The 21,401-nt window shown below is 47.8% G+C and overlaps 1 long non-coding RNA gene across 1 annotated transcript; it reads left to right on the forward strand.

Moving 5' to 3' along the window:
* The first annotated feature begins 7,154 nt into the window (after positions 1–7,154).
* On the forward strand, positions 7,155–21,081 carry LOC136614245 (uncharacterized). The gene is made up of 3 exons (XR_010790950.1): positions 7,155–7,253; positions 19,136–19,270; positions 20,746–21,081. It is a non-coding gene; the product is annotated as an uncharacterized lncRNA (long non-coding RNA).
* The last annotated feature ends 320 nt before the right edge of the window (positions 21,082–21,401 follow it).

The following is a 21,401-nucleotide window of genomic DNA, read 5'->3' on the forward strand; positions in this document are numbered from 1 at the left end:
CATTAATTTGCTTGCCTTATTATGTGAGTGGTAATGTAGCATTTTAAGTCTTTTTAAATAGTTTTCATGGTCTATTGTGAGGTGTGCTTGAAGTTCTGTTCTCGCTTTTTTCAGCGGTAATAGATTCGCTAAGGAGGGGTTTGTTTTGTGGGCTGCGGCCAGGTTTGAAACTTTAGATAGGAGGTCTGTCAGGGTGGCGTTGCGTTGTTTTTTATAGATTGCTGTTTGCTGAATGAAGAGGCCTCTTACAAAAGCTTTGTGTGCGTTCCACAGTATGGAAGGGTTAGTGGACGGAAGAGAGTTGAAGGCGAAATATTCTTTAAGCATTTTTTCAGTTGTGGCAATATTGTTTTTTAGAGTCATTACATATGTGTTATTCCTCCAAATGAAAGTGTTCGGGGGATTGTGGGACAGTTGAAGAGAGATAGTAATCGGCGCATGGTCTGACCAATTAATATCCCCAATCTCGCATTTCACCACCATCGGCAGAAGCCATTTGGTTGTTAGAAACATGTCGATGCGAGAGTACGTGTTATGTCTATGTGAGTAAAACGTGTAGTCTCTCTCGGAGGCATGTTTGCATCGCCACACATCGTATAAGTCTTCCTTTTGAAGCCACTCCGAGAGGTGAGGGGGAAGTCTGTTGCTTTTTGATGTGGAATCTATTACCGGGCTATGGATGATGTTAAAGTCCCCGCAAATTATAAGTCTTCCTTCGGCTAGCTGGGAGATACGTTTTAGAACAGTGTTTAGAAAGGGAAGCTGCCCTGTATTGGGGGCATAGACATTTACTATGGTGAATATTTCATTGTTGATCTTACAGACCAGGGCGATAAATCTTCCTCTATCGTCCTGCAGCTCTCGAAGAAGCTGAAAGGCGATCGTTTTTTTAACTGCAACAAGGACTCCCGCTTTTTTCTTAGGACCGTTGGCATAGAAAATGTGAGGAAAGTCCCTGTTTGAAAGTCTGGTAGTATCAGATTTCTGAAAGTGGGATTCCTGTATACAGGCTATGTCAGACTTGGATCTTTTGATTTCTTTCCAGAGAAGTGACCTTTTAAATGGGCTATTCAGGCCCCTCACATTAAGGGATAAGATCTTAAGTGACATTTGTCATATTATAGTAATGCATTAGAGTGATTAAGAGTCGACAGAAATAGTGCCCAGCACACAACATAGCATAGTATAAATGCAGACAAATAGATACCTTTGAAATAACATAAAACATTAGAAATGTAAATAGGAACAAACATATACTCGTGCAGTGAGTCATACTGCGCAAACTTGGGGGAAAGTCTGCAGAAATAAATGTGGCAAACCTGTAGTTGTCAGGTTGGGATCGTCGTAGCCGCTTTAACTTGTGTCCCTCCACTCTTGTGAAATCTTGGGGGAAGATTTGTTCTCCTGGGTCTTATTTTGGTTCGGTCGTGATGAGCAAGGAATGTTCCATTTATTCAGCAGTTCCGTACCTTCTTCGAGGGTGGCGATTACATGGGTTCTTCCGCTCTTTGTAATGATGATTTTCGTTGGAAAGCCCCATTTGTATCTTACGTCATGATCTCGTAAGGCGGTGGTTATGGGGGTAAATTTTCTCCTGGCTGTTATTGTGGCTTGAGAGAGGTCAGCAAAAAGAATAATATTCTGGTAGGGAGCTGGTAGGGCCGGCAATTGTCTCGAGATTCGCATAAGTTGTTCTTTGATGTGGAAGAAATGGACTCGGGCAATTGTATCTCGTGGGTAGGAAGTCGGGATATTCTGGGCTCTTGGTAATCTGTGGGCTCGGTCAATGATGAGATCTATAGGGGAGCATTGCGGGATAACCGCTCGAATCAGTCCCTGAAGAAACTTAACAAGCTCAGCTGGCGGGATCGACTCCGAGATGCCTCTAAATTTAATGTTGTTTCGGCGATTTCTGTCTTCGATATCCGCTAACTTGTTTCGCAGTGTTTCTACTTCGTCTTCTAGGTTGTTATGTGAGTCCGCCAATGAGTTGTGGGCGGATGCGAATTCTCCCATTTTACGCTCTGTATGGTCTACTCGGCTTCCCAGTTCCTCCACTGACGCATTTATGCCGGCCAGACTGTTAGCAAAGTCCTTTTGTATTGAGGTGTATAGAGCCAGCATAGCTTCCTTCATAAACACTTCAGAAGCAGCTTGGTTGAGCGCTGGTATATCCTGTAAGGTCGTTTCCAGCGGAAGATCAGAAGTTGAGGAATAGCGGGCTCGCTGTTTTAGCGGGCTGGAGGAGTGGGATTTATTATTCTTTGTTGCTTCTGCGTTGGATGCCGAGTGTTGTGCTGCTCTTTTACTGTTTGTTTCAGCGTGAGTGAGAGGTGAGGAATCGGTGGGGTTTGTGCGGCTTGTATGCGCCCGACTTGAGTGTCTATCGTTAATTATGGGAGTCGATTTGCGCAAAGGTCTTTCAGGATGAGTTACTTGGGAATACTGCTGCATGTTTAAAGAGGTACTGTCATTCCCCTTTGTGTTATTGTGGGCTTCCAGGTGGATAGTCATCTCCCGGGGTGCCACGCACGCATCAGCCTCAGAACCAGGTCTTGATGTAATAGGAGCTTTTATTGTTTGCTTGTGGCAGTTGTTGGGATTTATGGACCGGGGGCCGACACCATGCGCCACCCCTCCGAGCTCCATCTCCCCTGCATAACTCTCCAAGACAGGGTGAGAGTGGCCATTAGGTGTTGTGTGCACAGTCTCATGCAGGGGGACCTCGGCAGAGGCACCCCCTGGTTGTTTCACTCTGTTATTAGGAGTGGTGTGCTCCTGTTCTGTGGTAGCGGCAGCGGCCACAGTCAGCGACGAGCCTGGGCGACTCATCCCGCTGTCAGTGCTTGTCGGGTGAAGAGAAGCACGGAGCCCCGCAGGAGAAGCTGCAGGTAAGCGCTGGATCGCGGGGGAGACTCCGGTGCTGCGCTCTGAGACTGCCGAAGTGTCATTAGCCTCATACTCAGCGGGGGGGGCCGCGGAGGCGCCGGCTGTATCAGCCGGAGGGGAGTCTCTCATGCTCCGGTCCGGGCGACTCATCCCGCTGTCAGTGCTTGTCGGGTGAAGAGAAGCACGGAGCCCCGCAGGAGAAGCTGCAGGTAAGCGCTGGATCGCGGGGGAGACTCCGGTGCTGCGCTCTGAGACTGCCGAAGTGTCATTAGCCTCATACTCAGCGGGGGGGGGCCGCGGAGGCGCCGGCTGCAGCAGCCGGAGGGGAGTCTCTCATGCTCCGGTCCGAGCGGCCGCCCGATATATTACCGGTGCTTGGGGGAAGTAGGGGCTCTTTTTGTGGGGCAGATGGGAGATCCCCCCTACCTGAAGGCAGCCCAGGAATACCTCTTCCTCCACGTCGGCTCGTGTCCTCTCCGGCTGGGTCTACTGTGGTAGCTATCGGCTCCCCCTCTACTGCTGAGCGCGGGAATCCGAGGCCGCCATCTTCAGGTTCCTCATCTCGGCTCCGTGCGACATAAAAGTCGGTAAGCTTCTTAGGGGGGAGCTTTTTCACCCTTTTGGGCATGTTATTAGAGAGGGGGAAGCTTCTTGCAAAGAATGGAGGTGTTTTGGGTTCGTTTCCTCGTCGTTTAGGCAGTCGCTGTACAGGTTAAAGGGAGAGCTGTGTTAAAACACGTCCATCTAGCTCTCCTTCCAGGCCACGCCCCGAAGAGTACTGATTCTTGATGGTTATCCTGTTCAAGGCTCTATAATCGACACAAGGCCGAAAGCCACTATCCTTTTTCTCCACGAAAAATAACCCTGCCCCTGTGGGTGATTCGGAAGAACGTATATGTCCCTTGGTGAGACTCTCAGTCATGTACTCCATCGCCTCGCGTTCAGGGACTGTTATGTTATATATTCCCTCTTGGGGATCTTGCTCCCAGGAATAAGATTGATCTTGCAATCCTATTCCCAGTGCGGAGGTAACGTCTCAGAAAGTTCTTTCGAAAACAGATCAGAAAAATCCTTGCTATAAGGAGGTAACCCCTTTGCCTTACACTCAGTGGAATGCACCTGGACTAAGACCAAATGCTCACTGCAACTATGCCCCTATTGCACTAGTTCAGAGGTGGACCAATCAAACTGGGGATTGTGAAGCCGGACCCCGGGTAACCCAAGGACTAAATCAATGGAAAGGCTCTCCATCACCAGAAAAGAACACATCTCAGAATGTAGCGCCCCTATGGAAAAAACCTAGTTCAGGAGTCCTCTTACTGATTAACCCCACTGACAACGGAGTGGAATTGATACAGGAGACCCGGATGGGAGGAGTCACCGGTAAAAGACATGCAGACATACACTTGACGAACTCAAAATTACCGAAGTTCGCAGCAACCCCTGAATCAATGAAGGCCCAACTCTGTAGGCGATGAGCATTATACGAAATTGAGAACGGCACAAACAATTTGGAACATTCCGGAATTACCTGCGCTCCTAGGCAATCCCTCCAGATGGCGTCAGTTTTTAAAGAATTCACATCATTGCACTTTTTCACTGAAGCAATGTCCCGCACACGTTCCCTCATTCTTGTTTTAAGTTTTCTCGAAGTGAGACCTATGTACATTTTGTTGCATGGACAAGTCACCTGATAGATGACATCGGTAGTACTAGAGCAGATATTTCAAACTGTCTTGTACCATCAGCCTATTGAAATTGTGGAGTGCGTGGGAAAGAGCCCGGCCAGGGTTTTGAAGTAAAAGGATTTCTCGCTTTTGAGATATAGTGGCTATGAACCAAAATATCACGCAGATTTCTACCACGTTTAGCCTTCAATGTAGACCTCATCGGTAAGACCTGTGCAAGAATCTGGTCAGAGCGCAAAATGTGCCATTGTTCCTGCAGTGCCAATCACATTGCAGACCATTTGTCTTTACACGTTGAAATAAAACGAATGCAGTTCGCAGCCCGTTTTGGTTCCTTATTGGGGTAGAGCAGCTCAAATCTAGGGGTACTTTTAGCTCTCAATTAACCCCTTCGTATATCTTTTGGACTATATCCCCATTATTTAAATCTATTTGCTGGGTCTCTTGATTGAAACTCGAATTTCGAGTCGCTTGATCTTTTGCCGCATCCTCAGGAACTGTCCAGCTGGGACGGCCCTAATAGTAGATGGAATATGTGAAGATGTAGCATGTAACAGGGAATTGACGGAGGAGGGCTTGGGGTAAACATCCATTTGTATATTATTTTACTTATTTCTCTCCGCCACTACAAGAAAGTCGACACGTGAATAACTATGTTGACTTGTTAATTTGACGTCGTAATTATTTGGATTTAGACAATCAATTAAATCCAACAGACTCCCCTCCTTCCCCCACCAAATCAAAAATAAATCATCACGTATGGCTACATTGATGGAAAAATAAGAAAAATTATAGCTCTTAGAATGCGGGGTCAAAACACAAATGAAAAGTCAAAAAGATCTGTACAAACTCTATATCTGAGATCTGACTCTGCACTAAAAGTTTATAATTAGTGTTGACCATATTATTAAAATACAGTCAAGCTTCAAGTTTCGTTGACTTCTAGTTTCGCAGGTTTCCAGTTTTACAGATTTTTCAAGCCAGAATTTTGCCTCTACTTTCACTGGCTGCTTCTAGTTTCGTCAGCTGGCTGTGATTGGCTGAGAGGGCTGTCACTCAGCTGATTTAGCCAATTAGAGCAATCTGTTGCTGGGAGGGGGGGAATTCAATCCCCGTCACTAGCAATAGATGCCTTGCTGGCTTGACAAGAGACGGGCAACCGGCCAGAAGCTCCGAAAGCTGCGGTAGGGACCCCAAGGGCACCTGAAAGGTGAGTATTAATGCTACCTGCAGTCCTATGAAACATCACAGATAACACACACTGATAACTCTTAGGACAGATAATGTATTAGATGTGACCTGCAGTCCTATGTAACACCACAGATAACACACAGCTCTACATTGGGCTGCTTTTTTTGGTATTAAAAACCATATTTATTTTCTATTAAATGTGGTTTGGTGTGTTTTCTGGAATGTCTAGAACGAATTAATTGGATTTACATTGATTGCTATGGAAATAATTACCTCAAGTTTCATTTTTCGCAAAAAATCATCCAATCCAATTTAGCAAAAATGGACCCAATTTTATCGCCCAGCCAATCATGATGATTAACACAAGTTATAGAGGGCATTCCTAAATAACGGTGTGTGCCTGTCAGCCCTGCCTGCTATCAGTTGGACCGAGTGGTAATTAGGGTATATTTACACTTCATCCGGCGGTCTATAGTGAGCACAGCGCCGCTGGTCAGGTGATGCAGCATTTCCGCTATGTGTAAATGTACCCTCAATGTGCAAAATGCTTTCCCTGGATGCGAATACTCTTCAGTGGTGTGAGGGCCCATTCACACCGGCGCTTAGGGCTTCAGTCACAATTCTGTTGTAAGAGCAGAAAAACAGATTGAAAACATAAATAAGTGTTCCCCCTTTTTTCCCCTTTGATTTCAATGGGTTTTCAAAAAGCGGAAAGCAAACGGAAAGCTTTCTATTTGCTTCTGTTCTGTTAAGTTTCTATTTTTCCGCACTGGAACAAGTAGTGCAGCGCTATTAATTCATTAAAAAATGTGAACCTAATGATATGGAGGAAAACAGAGGTTTTTCTGTTTGATTTCTTTTTATTTGAAAACCCAATAAAATTTCCCTTTTCTGCTCCAAAAATGAAAGAGAAACAGAATTGTGGCTGAAGCCCTAAATGCAGGTGTGAATGGGCCCTAAATGTGATTTCATATAGTTTTGTCATTACATATGGACTTGTCAGAAATTTTGATCACTGGAGGTCTGAGTGCCGAGACCCCAACCCATCACTAGAACAAGTCAGCTAAAAATCTCATCAGTGCTGTCCCTGCTATCAGGCTGAAGACGGGCTCAATATAAAGACTAAGGCCCATCCTCAGCGAACCAGCAGTGACAGCGCTGGGATGAGGCTTCAGCTGCTTCATTCTAGCAATCAGTGGGGTCTCAGCATCTGCACCCCCAGCGATCAAAACTTTTCACGTGTTCCAAAGACATATCAATAGTTTTTAGAAAGCGCACTTCTTTATGTGACATAAATGTGAAACCTTATAAATGGATTCCTAACACTTTTCTTTCCCTCTGTTTTATATTTAGAAAAATGGAGATAAATGTTATTCTAGTGACCAGTGTAATAGCGGGTGTTGCTTCATTTACTCCTTTAGTAGCGGGGATTATAGAATTGCTAAATGTAGACCAAAAGAAGAAGATCGGGAATGTGTCGGTCCGGTGAGTATCTGTCAGCAGCTGCTGTCCTGGTTTCTCCTCCATATTTACAAAAAAGGCCTCATTCACATGAACTTTGAATTGTTATATTTTACACCATATACTTCTGACATGGATTTCACAGCTTAATGCGCCGAGACAAACAACAAAATGACCCCCCCCCCCCCCCCCCACACACACACACACACTTTGAAAAACTTGTACTTATTCTGTCAAGAAAGGCACAGGATGGCGATATGCCCTGAAACAATGCCCGGGGACACTTCATGGCCTATGATCTAGCTGTGGCTAACGCTCTAACTTGGCATCTGGGACACAGACAGGATCTATCATACATGACACATGGATATAAAGGTTTTGTTTAGTAGTTCACATCACAAAGAGCAAGTAAAATAAAAGAGTGTTCAGTGCTGAGCGGTGGTGAAAGTAAGTACAGGGCCAGATTGGGGGCCAATAGGGAGGCTAGGGCTCAGGAGTAGATAGAAGGGTTAATCGAGCAATTATGTGTAAAGGAGAGGATAAAAATAGTGGTAGACAGGGATTGGTGGAGAGGGGGAAATGTTAGTTAAGGGGAGTAAGGTTATGAAAGTAGGGGGTTTGAGTGTGAGCGCAATTTTAGGAAAGAGAAAGTGAGAAGAGTCCGGCCCACCTGTAAGAGAGTATGAAGAGTTAGTGAGTTTATTAGAGGAATTTTAGGGAATATAGTATTTGCATGGGTTTATGGAAGTGTATTTTCTGTTGTAGCAGCCTGAGATTCCCCGTGTTCATCTCCTACACCTATATCTTCTTTGTAGCCTTGGCATTAAGTAGGATTTAACATACAGACATACCGCTCAGCCTTTCTTTTTCCCATGGTCACTTCTGAACAGATTGTAACCCTGTAAATTCACCGCCCAATCAAACTTATCATCAAGCCATGTTTTCGTTATTCCTACTATGTCCTAATTTTCTTCAGATATTCTCATTGAACTAAACCACTTTACTTATCAGACTTCTTGCATTTGCTGCCATACAATTTATATGGTTGTTGGTATTCTTTATATTCATTATGCTACGTATGGTCCTCCTAGCTGTTCTGTCAGTTCTAACTGTACTAACCCCACCCTCCACTCAACCCCCATTCCTATTACTTGGTCCCAGGTCACTGCCTATGTTGTCTTCCCCCTTATTGTCCTTTTTACCCTCCACCTCCCCCTCCCTCCAGTCCATAGTATAAACATTCTGCCAACATGCTAGTCATTTCAGGTCCTCTATCATAGCTACTGTGGTACAAGTCCCCTATAGAGATCTAAAAGGTGTAAAAAAAAATTGCAAAAAACCCACAACCTTTTCTGCACTGTTTACCCTATTGATATAAAAAAATGTAAAAAAAAATTAAAGGGCAACATAATTGGTACCATCATATCCATAACAACTTGTACAATAAATTGAACACACTGTCTATCCTGAATAAAAGCGTAAAAAAACACAAAAACTAAAAACCTGAAGCAAAATGCTTATTTTTTTCATATCCCAAAAAACACAATAAGGCTGGATTCAAACGTGCGTCAATGTCTTTACGTTCGCCCACCGTATTTTACGGTCGCCCACCCGACGTTTGTGCGCCTGTTCAGACAGCCCGACACACATGCGCCGAGGCCACAATGGCGTTGGGCAGGAGGAGACAGTTTAGCTCTGCTAAACTGTGTGTCCCCTTTCCTTCCTGCTCATCGTGTCTCAGCAAGGGGAGGAGGCAGGACAGGGTGGGAGCTAGTGTGCTAAGCTCCCGCCCCCTCACCTCTTGCCGCAGCCAGCAATGGTAGGAGCAGGATGGGGGCGGAGTTTAGCAGTCACTCTGCTAAATTCCCTCCCACCTCTCTACTCCGGCAGCTCTCATAGATTCCCATAGGAGTCTATGCAGTCATCACTGGCATAAAAACGCCCGGCCAAAATGCACTGTCTTGGCCGGCAGGCGCTTTTATGCTGCGTAAATACGCATACGTGCACTGATGCATTGTAAATCAATGCATCAGAGGAGCAGCGTATTTCAGACGGGTGTGAACTGATATCGAGGTGTAGCTGATACCATCGTACCATTGTGCCACATTGATAAGCCCTCCCCATAGCGAGCTACACCTCAATAAACCCACCCCCATAGAGAACTACATCTTGATAAACCCACCCCATAGCAAACTACACCCTGACAAACCCACCCCATAGTGAACTACACCTCAATAAACCCACCCCATAGCGAACTACACCTTGACAAACACACCCTATAGTGAGCTTTACCTCAATAAACCCACCCCATAGTAAGCTGCACCTCGACAAACCCACTCCGTAGTGAGCTACACCTCAATAAGCCCACCCAATAATGTGCCAGACCACAATAAACCGCTCGTCATCAAGGCTGATTTGTGCCTTGAAAGATCTTTGAACTGATGACCCCTCTGCATACAGTCATTGTGCGCCACTTCTATCACTACACTATTATATAGATATAATAACTAGAGATGAGCGAACGTACTCGTCCGAGCTTGATGCTCGGGCGAATATTAGGGTGTTCGGGATGCTCGTTACTCGTAACGAGGATGTTCGGGTTACTTTCACTTTCATCCCTGAGACGTTAGCGCGCTTTTCTGGCCAATTGAAAGACAGGGAAGGCATTACAACTTCCCCCTGCGATGTTCAAGCCCTATACCACCCCCCTGCTGTGAGTGGCTGGGGAGATCAGGTGTCACCCGAGTATAAAAATCGGCCCCTCCCGCGGCTCGCCTCAGATGTGTTGTGACTTAGCTGAGGGAAAGTGCTATCTTGGTGGAGCTGCTGTAGGGAGAGTGTTAGGAGTTAGTGTAGGCTTCAAGAACCCCAACGGTCCTTCTTAGGGCCACATCTAACCGTGTGCAGTACTGTGGAGGCTGCTGTTAGCAGTGTTGCACTTTTTTTTTTTTTCAAGATCAGCCGTGCAGAGCATTGCGCCCTGCAGTGATACTCCAGGGACAGAATTGTGTAGGCAGGGCCAGAAGACATATTTTATTGATTGAATATAGGCAGTGGGCTTTTCCTTTTTAAAAAAAAGGGCAAAAATTCCATTTGGCCTGCAGGCTTGCGCCAATTTATTTCCTGGCTGGGAAATCACCGCTCTGCTGCAGTTAATAACACTGCAACACTGCAGTTCTGTGACACACAGCAGGGCCACAACACATTTATTATTGATTGAATATAGTCAGTGGGCCTTTCTTTTTTTAAAAAAGGGCAAAAATTCTATTTGGCCTGCAGGCTTGCGCCAATTTATTTCCTGGCTGGGAAATCACCGCTCTGCTGCAGTTAATAACACTGCAACACTGCAGTTCTGTGACACACATCAGGGCCACACAACACATTTATTAATTGATTGAATATAGTCAGTGGGCCTTTCCTTTAAAAAAAAAAAGGGCAAAAATTCTATTTGGCCTGCCTCTGACAGTCCTCAGCGTTCTGGGTACGTGTGTGCTGGCTGGAGAACGTAAAAAAAATCATACGCAGCCAGCTAAGTTTAACAGCAGGCTTGCGCCAATTTATTTCCTGGCTGGGAAATCACCGCTCTGCTGCAGTTAATAACACTGCAACACTGCAGTTCTGTGACACACAGCAGGGCCACACAACACATTTATTAATTGATTGAATATAGTCAGTGGGCCTTTCCTTTAAAAAAAAAGGGCAAAAATTCTATTTGGCCTGCAGGCTTGCGCCAATTTATTTCCTGGCTGGGAAATCAAATCACTGGTAATACAGCATGCTGAGGGGTAGGGGTAGGCCTAGAGGACGTGGACGTGGCCGAGGACGCGTAGGCCCAAGTGAGGGTGTGGGCACAGGCCGACCTCCTGATCCAAGTGTATCGCAGCCGACTGCTGCGGGATTAGGAGAGAGGTACGTTTCTGGCGTCCCCACATTCATCGCACAATTAATGGGTCCACGCGGGAGACCTTTATTAGAAAATGAGCAGTGTGAGCAGGTCCTGTCGTGGATGGCAGAAAGTGCTTCGAGCAACCTATCGTTCACCCACAGTTCTGCGCCGTCCAGTGCTGCAAATCCGAATCCTCTGGCTGCTGCTCCTCCTTCCTCCCAGCCTCCTCACTCCACTACAATGACACATGCTCAGGAGCGGGAAGACTCCCAGGAACTGTTCTCGGGCCCCTGCTCTGATTGGGCAGCAGTGGTTCCTCTCCCACCAGAGGAGTTTATCGTCACTGATGCCCAACCATTGGAAAGTTCCCGGGGTCCGGGGGATGAGGCTGGGGAATTCCGGCAACTGTCTCAAGACCTTTCAATGGGTGAGGAGGACGATGACGATGAGACACAGTTGTCTATCGGGGAGGTAGTAGTAAGGGCAGTAAGTCCGAGGGAGGAGCGCACAGAGGATTCTGAGGAAGAGCAGCAGGACGAGGAGGTGACTGACCCCACCTAGTTTGCAACGCCTACTCAGGACAGGTCTTCAGAGGGGGAGGCAAGGGCAGCAGCAGGGCAGGTTGCAAGAGGCAGTGCGGTGTCCAGGGGTAGAGGCAGGGCCAGACCGAACAATCCACCAACTGTTTCCCAAAGCGCACCCTCGCGCCATGCCACCCTGCAGAGGCCGAGGTGCTCTAAGGTCTGGCAGTTTTTCACAGAGACGCCTGACGACCGACGAACAGTGGTGTGCAACCTTTGTCGCGCCAAGATCAGCCGGGGAGCCACCACCAACAGCCTCACCACCACCAGCATGCGCAGACATATGATGGCCAAGCCCCCCACAAGGTGGGACGAAGGCCGTTCGCCGCCTCCGGTTTGCGCCACTGCCTCTCCCCCTGTGCCCCAACCTGCCACTGAGATCCAACCCCCCTCTGAGGACACAGGCACTACCGTCTCCAGGCCTGCACCCACACCCTCACCTCCGCTGTCCTCGGCCCCATCCACCAATGTCTCGCACCACACCGTCCAGCCGTCGCTAGCGCAAGTGTTTGAGCGCAAGCGCAAGTACACCGCCACGCACCCGCACGCTCAAGCGTTAACCGTCCACATAGCCAAATTTATCAGCCTTGAGATGCTGCCGTATAGGGTTGTGGAAACGGAGTCCTTCAAAAGTATGATGGCGGCGGCCCCGCGCTACTCAGTTCCCAGTCGCCACTACTTTTCCCGATGTGCCATCCCAGCCCTGCACGACCACGTCTCCCGCAACATTGTACTCGCCGTCACCAACGCGGTTACTGCCAAGGTCCACTTAACAACGGACACGTGGACAAGCAAAGGCGGGCAGGGCCACTACATCTCCCTGACGGCACATTGGGTGAATTTAGTGTAGGCTGGGACAGAGTCAGAGCCTGGGACCGCTCACGTCCTACCCACCCCCAGAATTGCGGGCCCCAGCTCGGTGGTGGCATCTTCGGCGGTGTATGCTTCCTCCACTAAACCACACTCCTCCTCCTCCTCCACAACCTCTGTCTCGCAATCTAGATGTGTCAGCAGCAGCAGGACGTCGCCAGCAGTCGGTGTCGCGCGGCGTGGCAGCACAGCGGTGGGCAAGCGTCAGCAGGCCGTGCTGAAACTACTCAGCTTAGGAGATAAGAGGCACACGGCCCACAAACTGCTGTGGGGTCTAACAGAGCAGACCGACCGTTGGCTTGCGCCGCTTAGCCTCCAACCGGGCATGGTTGTGTGTGACAACGGACGTAACCTCGTGGCGGCTCTGCAGCTCGGCAGCCTCACGCACGTGCCATGCCTGGCCCACATCTTTAATTTGGTGGTTCAGCGCTTTCTGAAAAGCTACCCACGCTTGTCAGACCTGCTCGTAAAGATGCGCCGGCTCTGCGCACATTTCCGCAAGTCCCACACGGACGCTGCCACCCTGCGCCCCCTGTAACATCGGTTTAATCTGCCAGTGCACCGACTGCTGTGCGACGTGCCCACACGGTGGAATACCAACTCCAACATGGGCGGCGCAGTGGGAGTCAGCCTCCTCAATTATTTTCAGAAGAGTGGGCCTGGTCCTTGGAAAGTTTGAGGAGTCTACCCAGATGGTGAGCGGGGATGCTGCAATCATTAGCGTCACCATTCCTCTGCTATGCCTCTTGAGAAGTTCCCTGCAAAGCATAAAGGCAGATGCTTTGCGCTCGGAAACGGAGGCAGGGGAAGACAGTATGTCGCTGGATAGTCAGAGCACCCTCCTGTCTATATCTCAGCGCGTTGAGGAGTAGGAGGAGGAGCATGAGGAGGATGAGGAGGAGGGGGAAGAGACAGCTTGGCCCACTGCTGACGGTACCCATGCTGCTTGCCTGTCATCCTTTCAGCGTGTATAGCCTGAGGAGGAGGATCCTGAAAGTGATCTTCCTAGTGAAGACAGCCATGTGTTGCGTACAGGTACCCTGGCACACATGGCTGACTTCATATTAGGATGCCTTTCTCGTGACCCTCGCGTTGCACGTATTCTGGCCACTACGGATTACTGGGTGTACACACTGCTCGACCCACGGTATAAGGAGAACCTTTCCACTCTCATTCCCGAAGAGGAAAGGGTTTCGAGAGTGTTGCTATACCACAGGACCAGGGCGGACAAGCTGATGGTAAAATTCCCATCCGACAGCGCTAGTGGCAGAAGGCGCAGTTCCGAGGGCCAGGTAGCAGGGGAGGTGCGGAGATCGAGCAGCATGTACAGCACAGGCAGTGCAACACTCTTTAAGGCCCTGTACAGCTTTATGGCTCCCCAGCAAGACTGTGTCACCGCTCCCCAGTCAAGGCTGAGTCGGCGGGAGCACTGTAAAAGGATGGTGAGGGAGTACGTAGCCGATCGCACGGCCGTCCTCCGTGACGCCTCTGCCACCTACAACTACTGGGTGTCGAAGCTGGACACGTGGCCTGAACTCGCGCTGTATGCCCTGGAGGTGCTTGCTTGTCCTGCGGCTAGCGTCTTGTCAGAGAGGGTGTTTAGTGCGGCTGAGGGAATCATCACAGATAAGCGTACCCGCCTGTCAACCGACAGTGCCGACAGGCTTACACTCATCAAGATGAACAAAGCCTGGATTTCCCCAGACTTCTCTTCTCCACCAGCGGACAGCAGCAATACCTAAGCAATACGTAGGCTGCACCCGCGGATGGAAGCATCGTTCTCTATCACCATCCAAAACGGGGACATTTCTGCTTCATCAATCTGTGTATAATATTCCTCCTCCTCCTCCTGCTCCTCCTCCTGAAACCTCACGTAATCACGCCGAATGGGCAATTTTTCTTAGGGCCATAAGGCTCACTCATAGAATTTTTCTAAACAATTTTTATACGTTTCAATGCTCTTAAAAGCGTTGAAACTTTAACTTGAACCAATTTTTCGTTAAACTGGGCTGCCTCCAGGCCTAGTTACCACTTAAGCCACATTAACCAAAGTGATTAATGGGTTTCACCTGCCATCTTGGTTGGGCATGGCCAATTTTTTCTGAGGTTCATTAGTACTGTTGGTACGCCAATTTTTGGGGGCCCTCACCTACAGTGTAATCATAGTAATTTCTATGTTCTTCGCCTGCACTCATGGTACAGAAAGGTGTGTGGGGTTGGCCTACACTTTAGCTACATAAATGTAACTGGAGCCTTGTCTATACTGCAGCTACTGAAATGTGAAAGAGACTGTTATCTCCCTAAACTGCTGCAATGGGAATGTTACTGGGGCCTGTCTTGAGTGCTACTATTACTGAAATGGAACTAAGACTGCGCTCCCCCTATACTGCTGCTAGTGATATGTTAGTGGGGCCTGTCCCTAATGCTACCGCTGAAATGTTAATAATTCTGGGCTCTGCCTATACTGCTGCTAATGGTATGTCACTGGGGTGTGGAAACAGAGGCTTCACAAAGACATGATGGCGGCGAGGCCATTTCCCACCAACGCTGTTACTGTTAAGGTGCATATAACCACGGACACGTGGAGAGGACACATAGTGCCTCCAAAACATCCCCCTCCTCCTCCAACAATGAAAACATTCTTGGCAAATACCTTTGCATTGGTCCGTCTGGTGGCAGTCAAAGAATTTCACCTTTAACGACACAACAAGAGAGCACCACCACCATCCCCCCGCCACGGCCCACTTAATCCTGGCCACATTCCGAAAACCAACTACATAAAACCGCGCTACTAGGTCCGCAGTCACCACCACATTACCACCAACGAGGTTACTGTTAAGGTACATATTACCAGTCTGACTGGGGCATGCAGTGTGGGCCGAAGCACACCTGTATTGTATCTGACGTTAGCTCTGCTGAGTAGGGCACTGCAATGGGATATATTTATGTACCGCCGGTGGGTTCCAGGGAGCCACCCATGCTGTGGGTCCACACGGAGTTGTAACTGCATCTGTCCACTTGCAAAGAACCCCAGTCTGACTGGGGCATGCAGTGTGGGCCGAAGCCCACCTGCATTAACCACGACATTACCTCAGCTGCGCTGGGCAATGCAATGGGATTTATTTATGTACCGCCGGTGGCTTCCTGGCACCCACCCATGCTGTGGGTCCACAGGGAGTTGTTACTACATCTGTCCACTTGTAAAGAACCCCAGTCTGACTGGGGCATGCAGTGTGGGCCGAAGCCCACCTGCATTAACCACGACATTACCTCAGCTGTGATGGGCAATGCAATGGGATATTTTTATGTACCACCGGTGGGTTCCAGGGAGCCACCCATGCTGTGGGTGCACACGGAATTCCCATTGCGGAGTTGTACCTGCCTGTGACTATTTATAAAAAAACGCGGTCTGACTGGGCCATGCAGACACCTTGACAGAATGAATAGTGTGTGGCACATAGGTTCCCCATTGCTATGCCCACGTGTGCAGCTCCAGATGGAGGTGGCACAGGATTGGATTTCTCATTGCTTCTGTACAGCATTGTGGACTATCGGCCCGCCCCTTTTATGGGGGGGTCGCTGCCTAGCCATGCCAACCCTCTGCAGTGTGTGCCTGCTTTTCCTCTGGCAGACGCACTTATAAATAGACATGAGGGTGGCGTGGCATGAGGGCAGCTGAAGGCTGGGCAGGGACAATTTGGTGTACGCTGTGGACACTGTTGTGCCGGGGGGGGGGGGGGGGGGTTGGGCAGCATGTAACCCAGGAGAAGTGGCAGCGGAGTGTCATGCAGGCAGTGATTGCGCTTTGTTGGAGGTAGTGTGGTACTTAGCTAAGGTATGCCATGCTAATGAGGGCTTTTCAGAAGTAAAAGTTGTTGGGAAGGGGGGGGGGGGGGGGCACTCTTGCCGGTATTGTGGCTTAATAGTGGGACCTGTGAACTTGAGATGCAGCCCAACATGTAGCCCCTCGCCTGCCCTATCCGTTGCTGTGTCGTTCCCATCACTTTCTTGAATTGCCCAGATTTTCACACATGAAAACCTTAGCGAGCATCGGCGATATACAAAAATGCTCCGGTCGCCCATTGACTTCAATGGGGTTCGTTACTCGAAACGAACCCTCGAGCATCGCGAAAAATTTGTCTCGAGTAACGAGCACCCGAGCATTTTGGTGCTCACTCATCTCTAATAATAACCCCGTAGAACACCAACATAACTCACAATACCCCCAATGTACTATAACAGCCCTGCTACAATGTCACCAACTGTAGTCATATAGAGACAAACATGACGCCCCCCGGACCTCATACAATACTTAATAAGGGGGGTCACACGGGGCAGAAACCTTCTGAACAACAACCCACATGTAGATTTTCCTGCTCCTTCTGACTTCGGATTCCACTATTGTATTACAATGATGAAATCCACAGCAACTTACCTGCGACAATTACAGCACGCTGCAGATGTGAAGTCTGCAGCGTGACTATTTCCCGCTGTGAGTGAATGGGGTCAGTAGCATCACATCACTTACATTGCACGGCACATTGTTTCAGGATATCTGCGTGCCATCTACAAGTCCGCTGTGTGTGACCCCTCATTGTGTCATACAGCATCTGGGGGGTGCAAAACTGTAGAGCGACTCACACCCCATATAGCTTCTAATATCACCATATGGGGACTAAATATCTCCCCATATAGCTTCTAATATCACCATCTGGGGACTAAATAACCTCCCATGTAGCTTCCACTATTCCCATATGGGGACTAAATAACCCCCATATAGCTTCTAATATCCCCATATGGGGACTAAATAACCCCTCATATAGCTCCTAATATCACCATATGGAGACTAAATAACCCCCCATATAGCTTCTAATATCACCATATGGGGACTAAATAACCCCCATATAGCTTCTAATATCACCATATGGGGACTAAATATCTCGCCATATAGCTTCTAATATCACCATCTGGGGACTAAATAACCTCCCATGTAGCTTCCACTATTCCCATATGGGGACTAAATAACCCCTCATATAGCTTCCAATATCACCATATGGGGACTAAATAAACTCCCATATAGAGCTGTCAAGGCAACATGAAATGTACTGTTAGTAAAGATTACTCTCTGCGCTCTTTAGGCCCATCCACCCATGTAGCACCGCCATCTCTCATCGGAGTCATGCAGCAGCGTTCCTCTTATGTTTTACAATGGCGGAGGAGCAGCTGGAGGGAAGCATTACTCCATGACCCCCATATACAGGCATCCCTCCTCCAATCCCATCACGTTATAACTATACACCAAATGGCCTCTTTATTAGAGACCCCGTTGCCATTCTTATACAGCTCCTAGGGTGGTTTTACACAGGCAATAAAATTATGAAATCAATGATTTTCAATGGTTTCCTTCACACTTGTGATGTTTTCACTCTGCGATGTTGCTGGGAAAAAACGTTGTGTTTTTTGATCTCCCATGTTTCCCTATGGAGCTTCCTTTGTATTGCATCGCAAAGAACAAAACTGCAATTTTCGTGCAATGTGTTGGGATCTTTTTGAACAATAATTTTTATTGAGTTTTCATTTATGCATACAAAGGCACAGCAGTATGGAAAGGTTTCCGGTTCTAATACAAGAATGTAGTCACAAGCCTTGTGTCTTCTGAAAGGGAATATAAACGAAATAATAGCATTCCATCGTTATTTTAATTCACAGCTTTCAGTGCTATTTTCAGGAAGAACATTATAAAATGAACAACCATGGCCTGGCCAGGGCCAATTAGTATTTCAAAGGGGGAGAAAGAAGGGTTGGATGGTGGGGGTTGGGGGGGGGGGGGGGTATTCCCTCTCTCTCAAGACCGCCGCCTCTAAGGGCAGAGGCATCAGGTAATCATGTTTAGGTTAATAGGCTCATCCCCTTCGTAGGAAGGGCATCATTTATCCATGGGGTCCATATACTCAGAAATGTATCACTTTATCTTCTGCTATAGAGGTTAGCCTTCCATTTACCGGATCCCAGTTCATGCGGCGTGCAATGTGTTTTTAATGTTAGAAAGTATTATTGACTTTTGAGCTTAAAAATAATCCCCACAGAGCCCGTGTGATCGCGCCTTATTCCTGTTTATGGAGGCGTTGTTCCCAACAGAACTTCTATAGGAAAAGAAGAGCCATAACACTTGAAATTCCGTATGAATGAGGTCTAAGGCTGCGCTCAGAGGGATGCTTGTGCGTGAGAATCCAGGGCCCAACTCGCAGCGGACCGCACGCGGATGTACGTCCATGTGATGTCTGAGCGGCGGGTAGCGGACATTACATATCCTGCTCATCCATGACACGGACCGGAGCAGGACAGGATCCACGTGAAATAACACTCATGTGAAGAGCCTGATTGTCATATATGGGTCCGTGTGCCGTGAAATACACGGACAGCACAGATGGGGAACAACCGCCTGAACTGTCCCTAACAGCCTCTCCTTCCCGGTGTGAAGTAATAATTGTGGCCGATCTCAGGAAGGAGAACATCGAGACAAAGAGAATTCCAATCACATCACATTTATGTCTCTCTTTTATATTTAGGACGATGGAGATCCGTGTGTTATAAGTTTACAATGTAAGAGCGGATGTTGTCGTAGGGGAGGCATTGGGATCGTTCGTCTGTTCCTTCCTAGATGTGTACCAAGAGCAGCAGAAAATGCGACCTGCAGCCCTGTGGTGAGTATCTGTAAGCAGCTGCTGTATTCGTTTCTCCCTTCGTTGTGCCCAGAATTCCCGGGTGCCGCTCCCATCACATGGGCGCCCCATCCGTGTGTTGTGTGATGTGCGGGCACCACAGATTACATGTCCTGTTCTCATGCGATACGTAAATAGAACATGTGGTGATTCTTCAGCCTTCACTCCTAATAGCACAAATACGGTTATTTCCCTTCATTGTTGGCTTTACTAAATATTTGCATCGCCCACAAAATACCCATCCTGCAGCCTCTTATCTTAGAGCTCTACATGCTGCGGTTCCTCTGTTACTCCTCCTGGCAGTGTATGAATACCTACACACTCAGGTACTTGTACCCGCAGCAGTGAGGTGACAGGAGCCTCTACTATAAATGATCACAATCTTTGTCGCCCCCTAAAACCTCGTGTTCCGTCTCTACAAGCTGCGCAGCCAAAACCTGCGCTGAGGAGCCGCGATATTATTCACACGGAGGAGGTTAATGCTCAAGTGTGAAACGGACAGAATTTGGACAAAACTTGGAGCAATCAGGGCCCATTCACACCGCCGTATCCCCTGTCCGCACAACACGGCTGATCTGCATGGGTGGAGTCAGATGTAGACATGTGATGCGGATGTCCTGCTGTCACCCCGATTTACAGACCAAAATCACCAGGAAAGAGCGGATTGGGGAAAAAGCTGAAAATACAAAGTTACATTTTCACCGTGTTTTTTACACTTGTTGACAGGAAAAGTGCAGAAAAAAGTGACAACAAGTCGTCCTTCTTGCGTTTTTTTTTTTTTGCGCATCTGAAAACCACAGTGAATAGAGACGCAATATGCAAGCAGAGAAACGCGCAAAAACATCCAACATACACGGGTGGAAACAACGGTGCGCTCTTCATGGGCTACATTGCGTTCGCAGGTGTGAATGAGCCCTTACAGACCATGTGTTTATATATGTGCTATATATATATATATATTTTATTATTTTCACGGGCCGAATGTCTTTTTGCTTTTTGATTCTTTGACCAGGATCACACATTATAATCAGTGGATGGATGTAAAATATAAAACGCTCTTGTTCGGCGTGGGCGTAATGCCTTCTTTATTTACGCACCCCTTGAAATTAATAGGATGTTTAAATTACATCATTTCGTGCGCCTTCCATTCTTTTTCTTTAAAAACCGGATTTCAATCAGATGACATTTCTGTATTAAAAACACAAACCCTTATGTAAAACGCACCGACAAAGGGACCTCAGTCATTGCTTTCTGACTATAATTCCCCTCGTCATGTGAATGAGGACTAATTCAGTGTAAAGCGGCGTGCGGTGGGAGACGTAGCGTCAGACGGGACATTCTCTGTAACTGGACCCCCGGCCTCACGCTGCGTCTCCCACCGCTGATCCTACATGTTAGTGACAGATGTGGTTAGGAGTCGCAAGTGTCTTCATTAACCCTATCATCTCTTTCTTTAGCTTTGTGCTTTTCCGTACTATACCTGCCCGTGTGAGATTGGACTTATATGTCAGAAGGACCAGACGGGCCGTCCCACCTGCAAGAAGCCCGACACAGCCAATAACTGAATCTAAGATGAGAAAGTATCCACCGGATTCTACACGGAACTACAAGAAGTTGTCAGTCTTAGGGTTTCTACCCACTGGCATTTTTTTATGTCAATTGGACTTTCGAATGTTAAAATCGCAGCGCACAAAAATCGCAAGTTTGTGCTTTGCAATTTTTAACATTAGAAAATCCCATTGACATTTGCATTAAAAAAACCACAGCGATATTGCAGCGTGAAAAAACGCTAGGAGCCCTTATGGAAATAAAGCTTCTACAACTTCCTGAAAGGTTTTGTCTTTCTTCGCTGTTTTCAAGATCTCTGCTTGCTGTCAGTAAATGAAAACATTGACATTCAGAGGCTGAGAAGCCGTCCTCTTGTCTGGCTCACACAGCAGCAGTTTGTTACAATGTAGCAGCCAGGAGTCTAGAACAGGAGTAATAGGAGGACTGCTGATGTGTGGAGCTCATAGAGGAATCTATAAAGGACTTATCCAGACGGACTGGTTCTCACATCCGTGTGCTCTGCGTGTTTACAACTGACTTCATACTTACATTACACTGACCTGTT

Source organism: Eleutherodactylus coqui, chromosome 1 (genome assembly GCF_035609145.1).
Source record: "Eleutherodactylus coqui strain aEleCoq1 chromosome 1, aEleCoq1.hap1, whole genome shotgun sequence".
In the NCBI taxonomy this organism is placed as follows: Eukaryota; Metazoa; Chordata; class Amphibia; order Anura; family Eleutherodactylidae; genus Eleutherodactylus; species Eleutherodactylus coqui.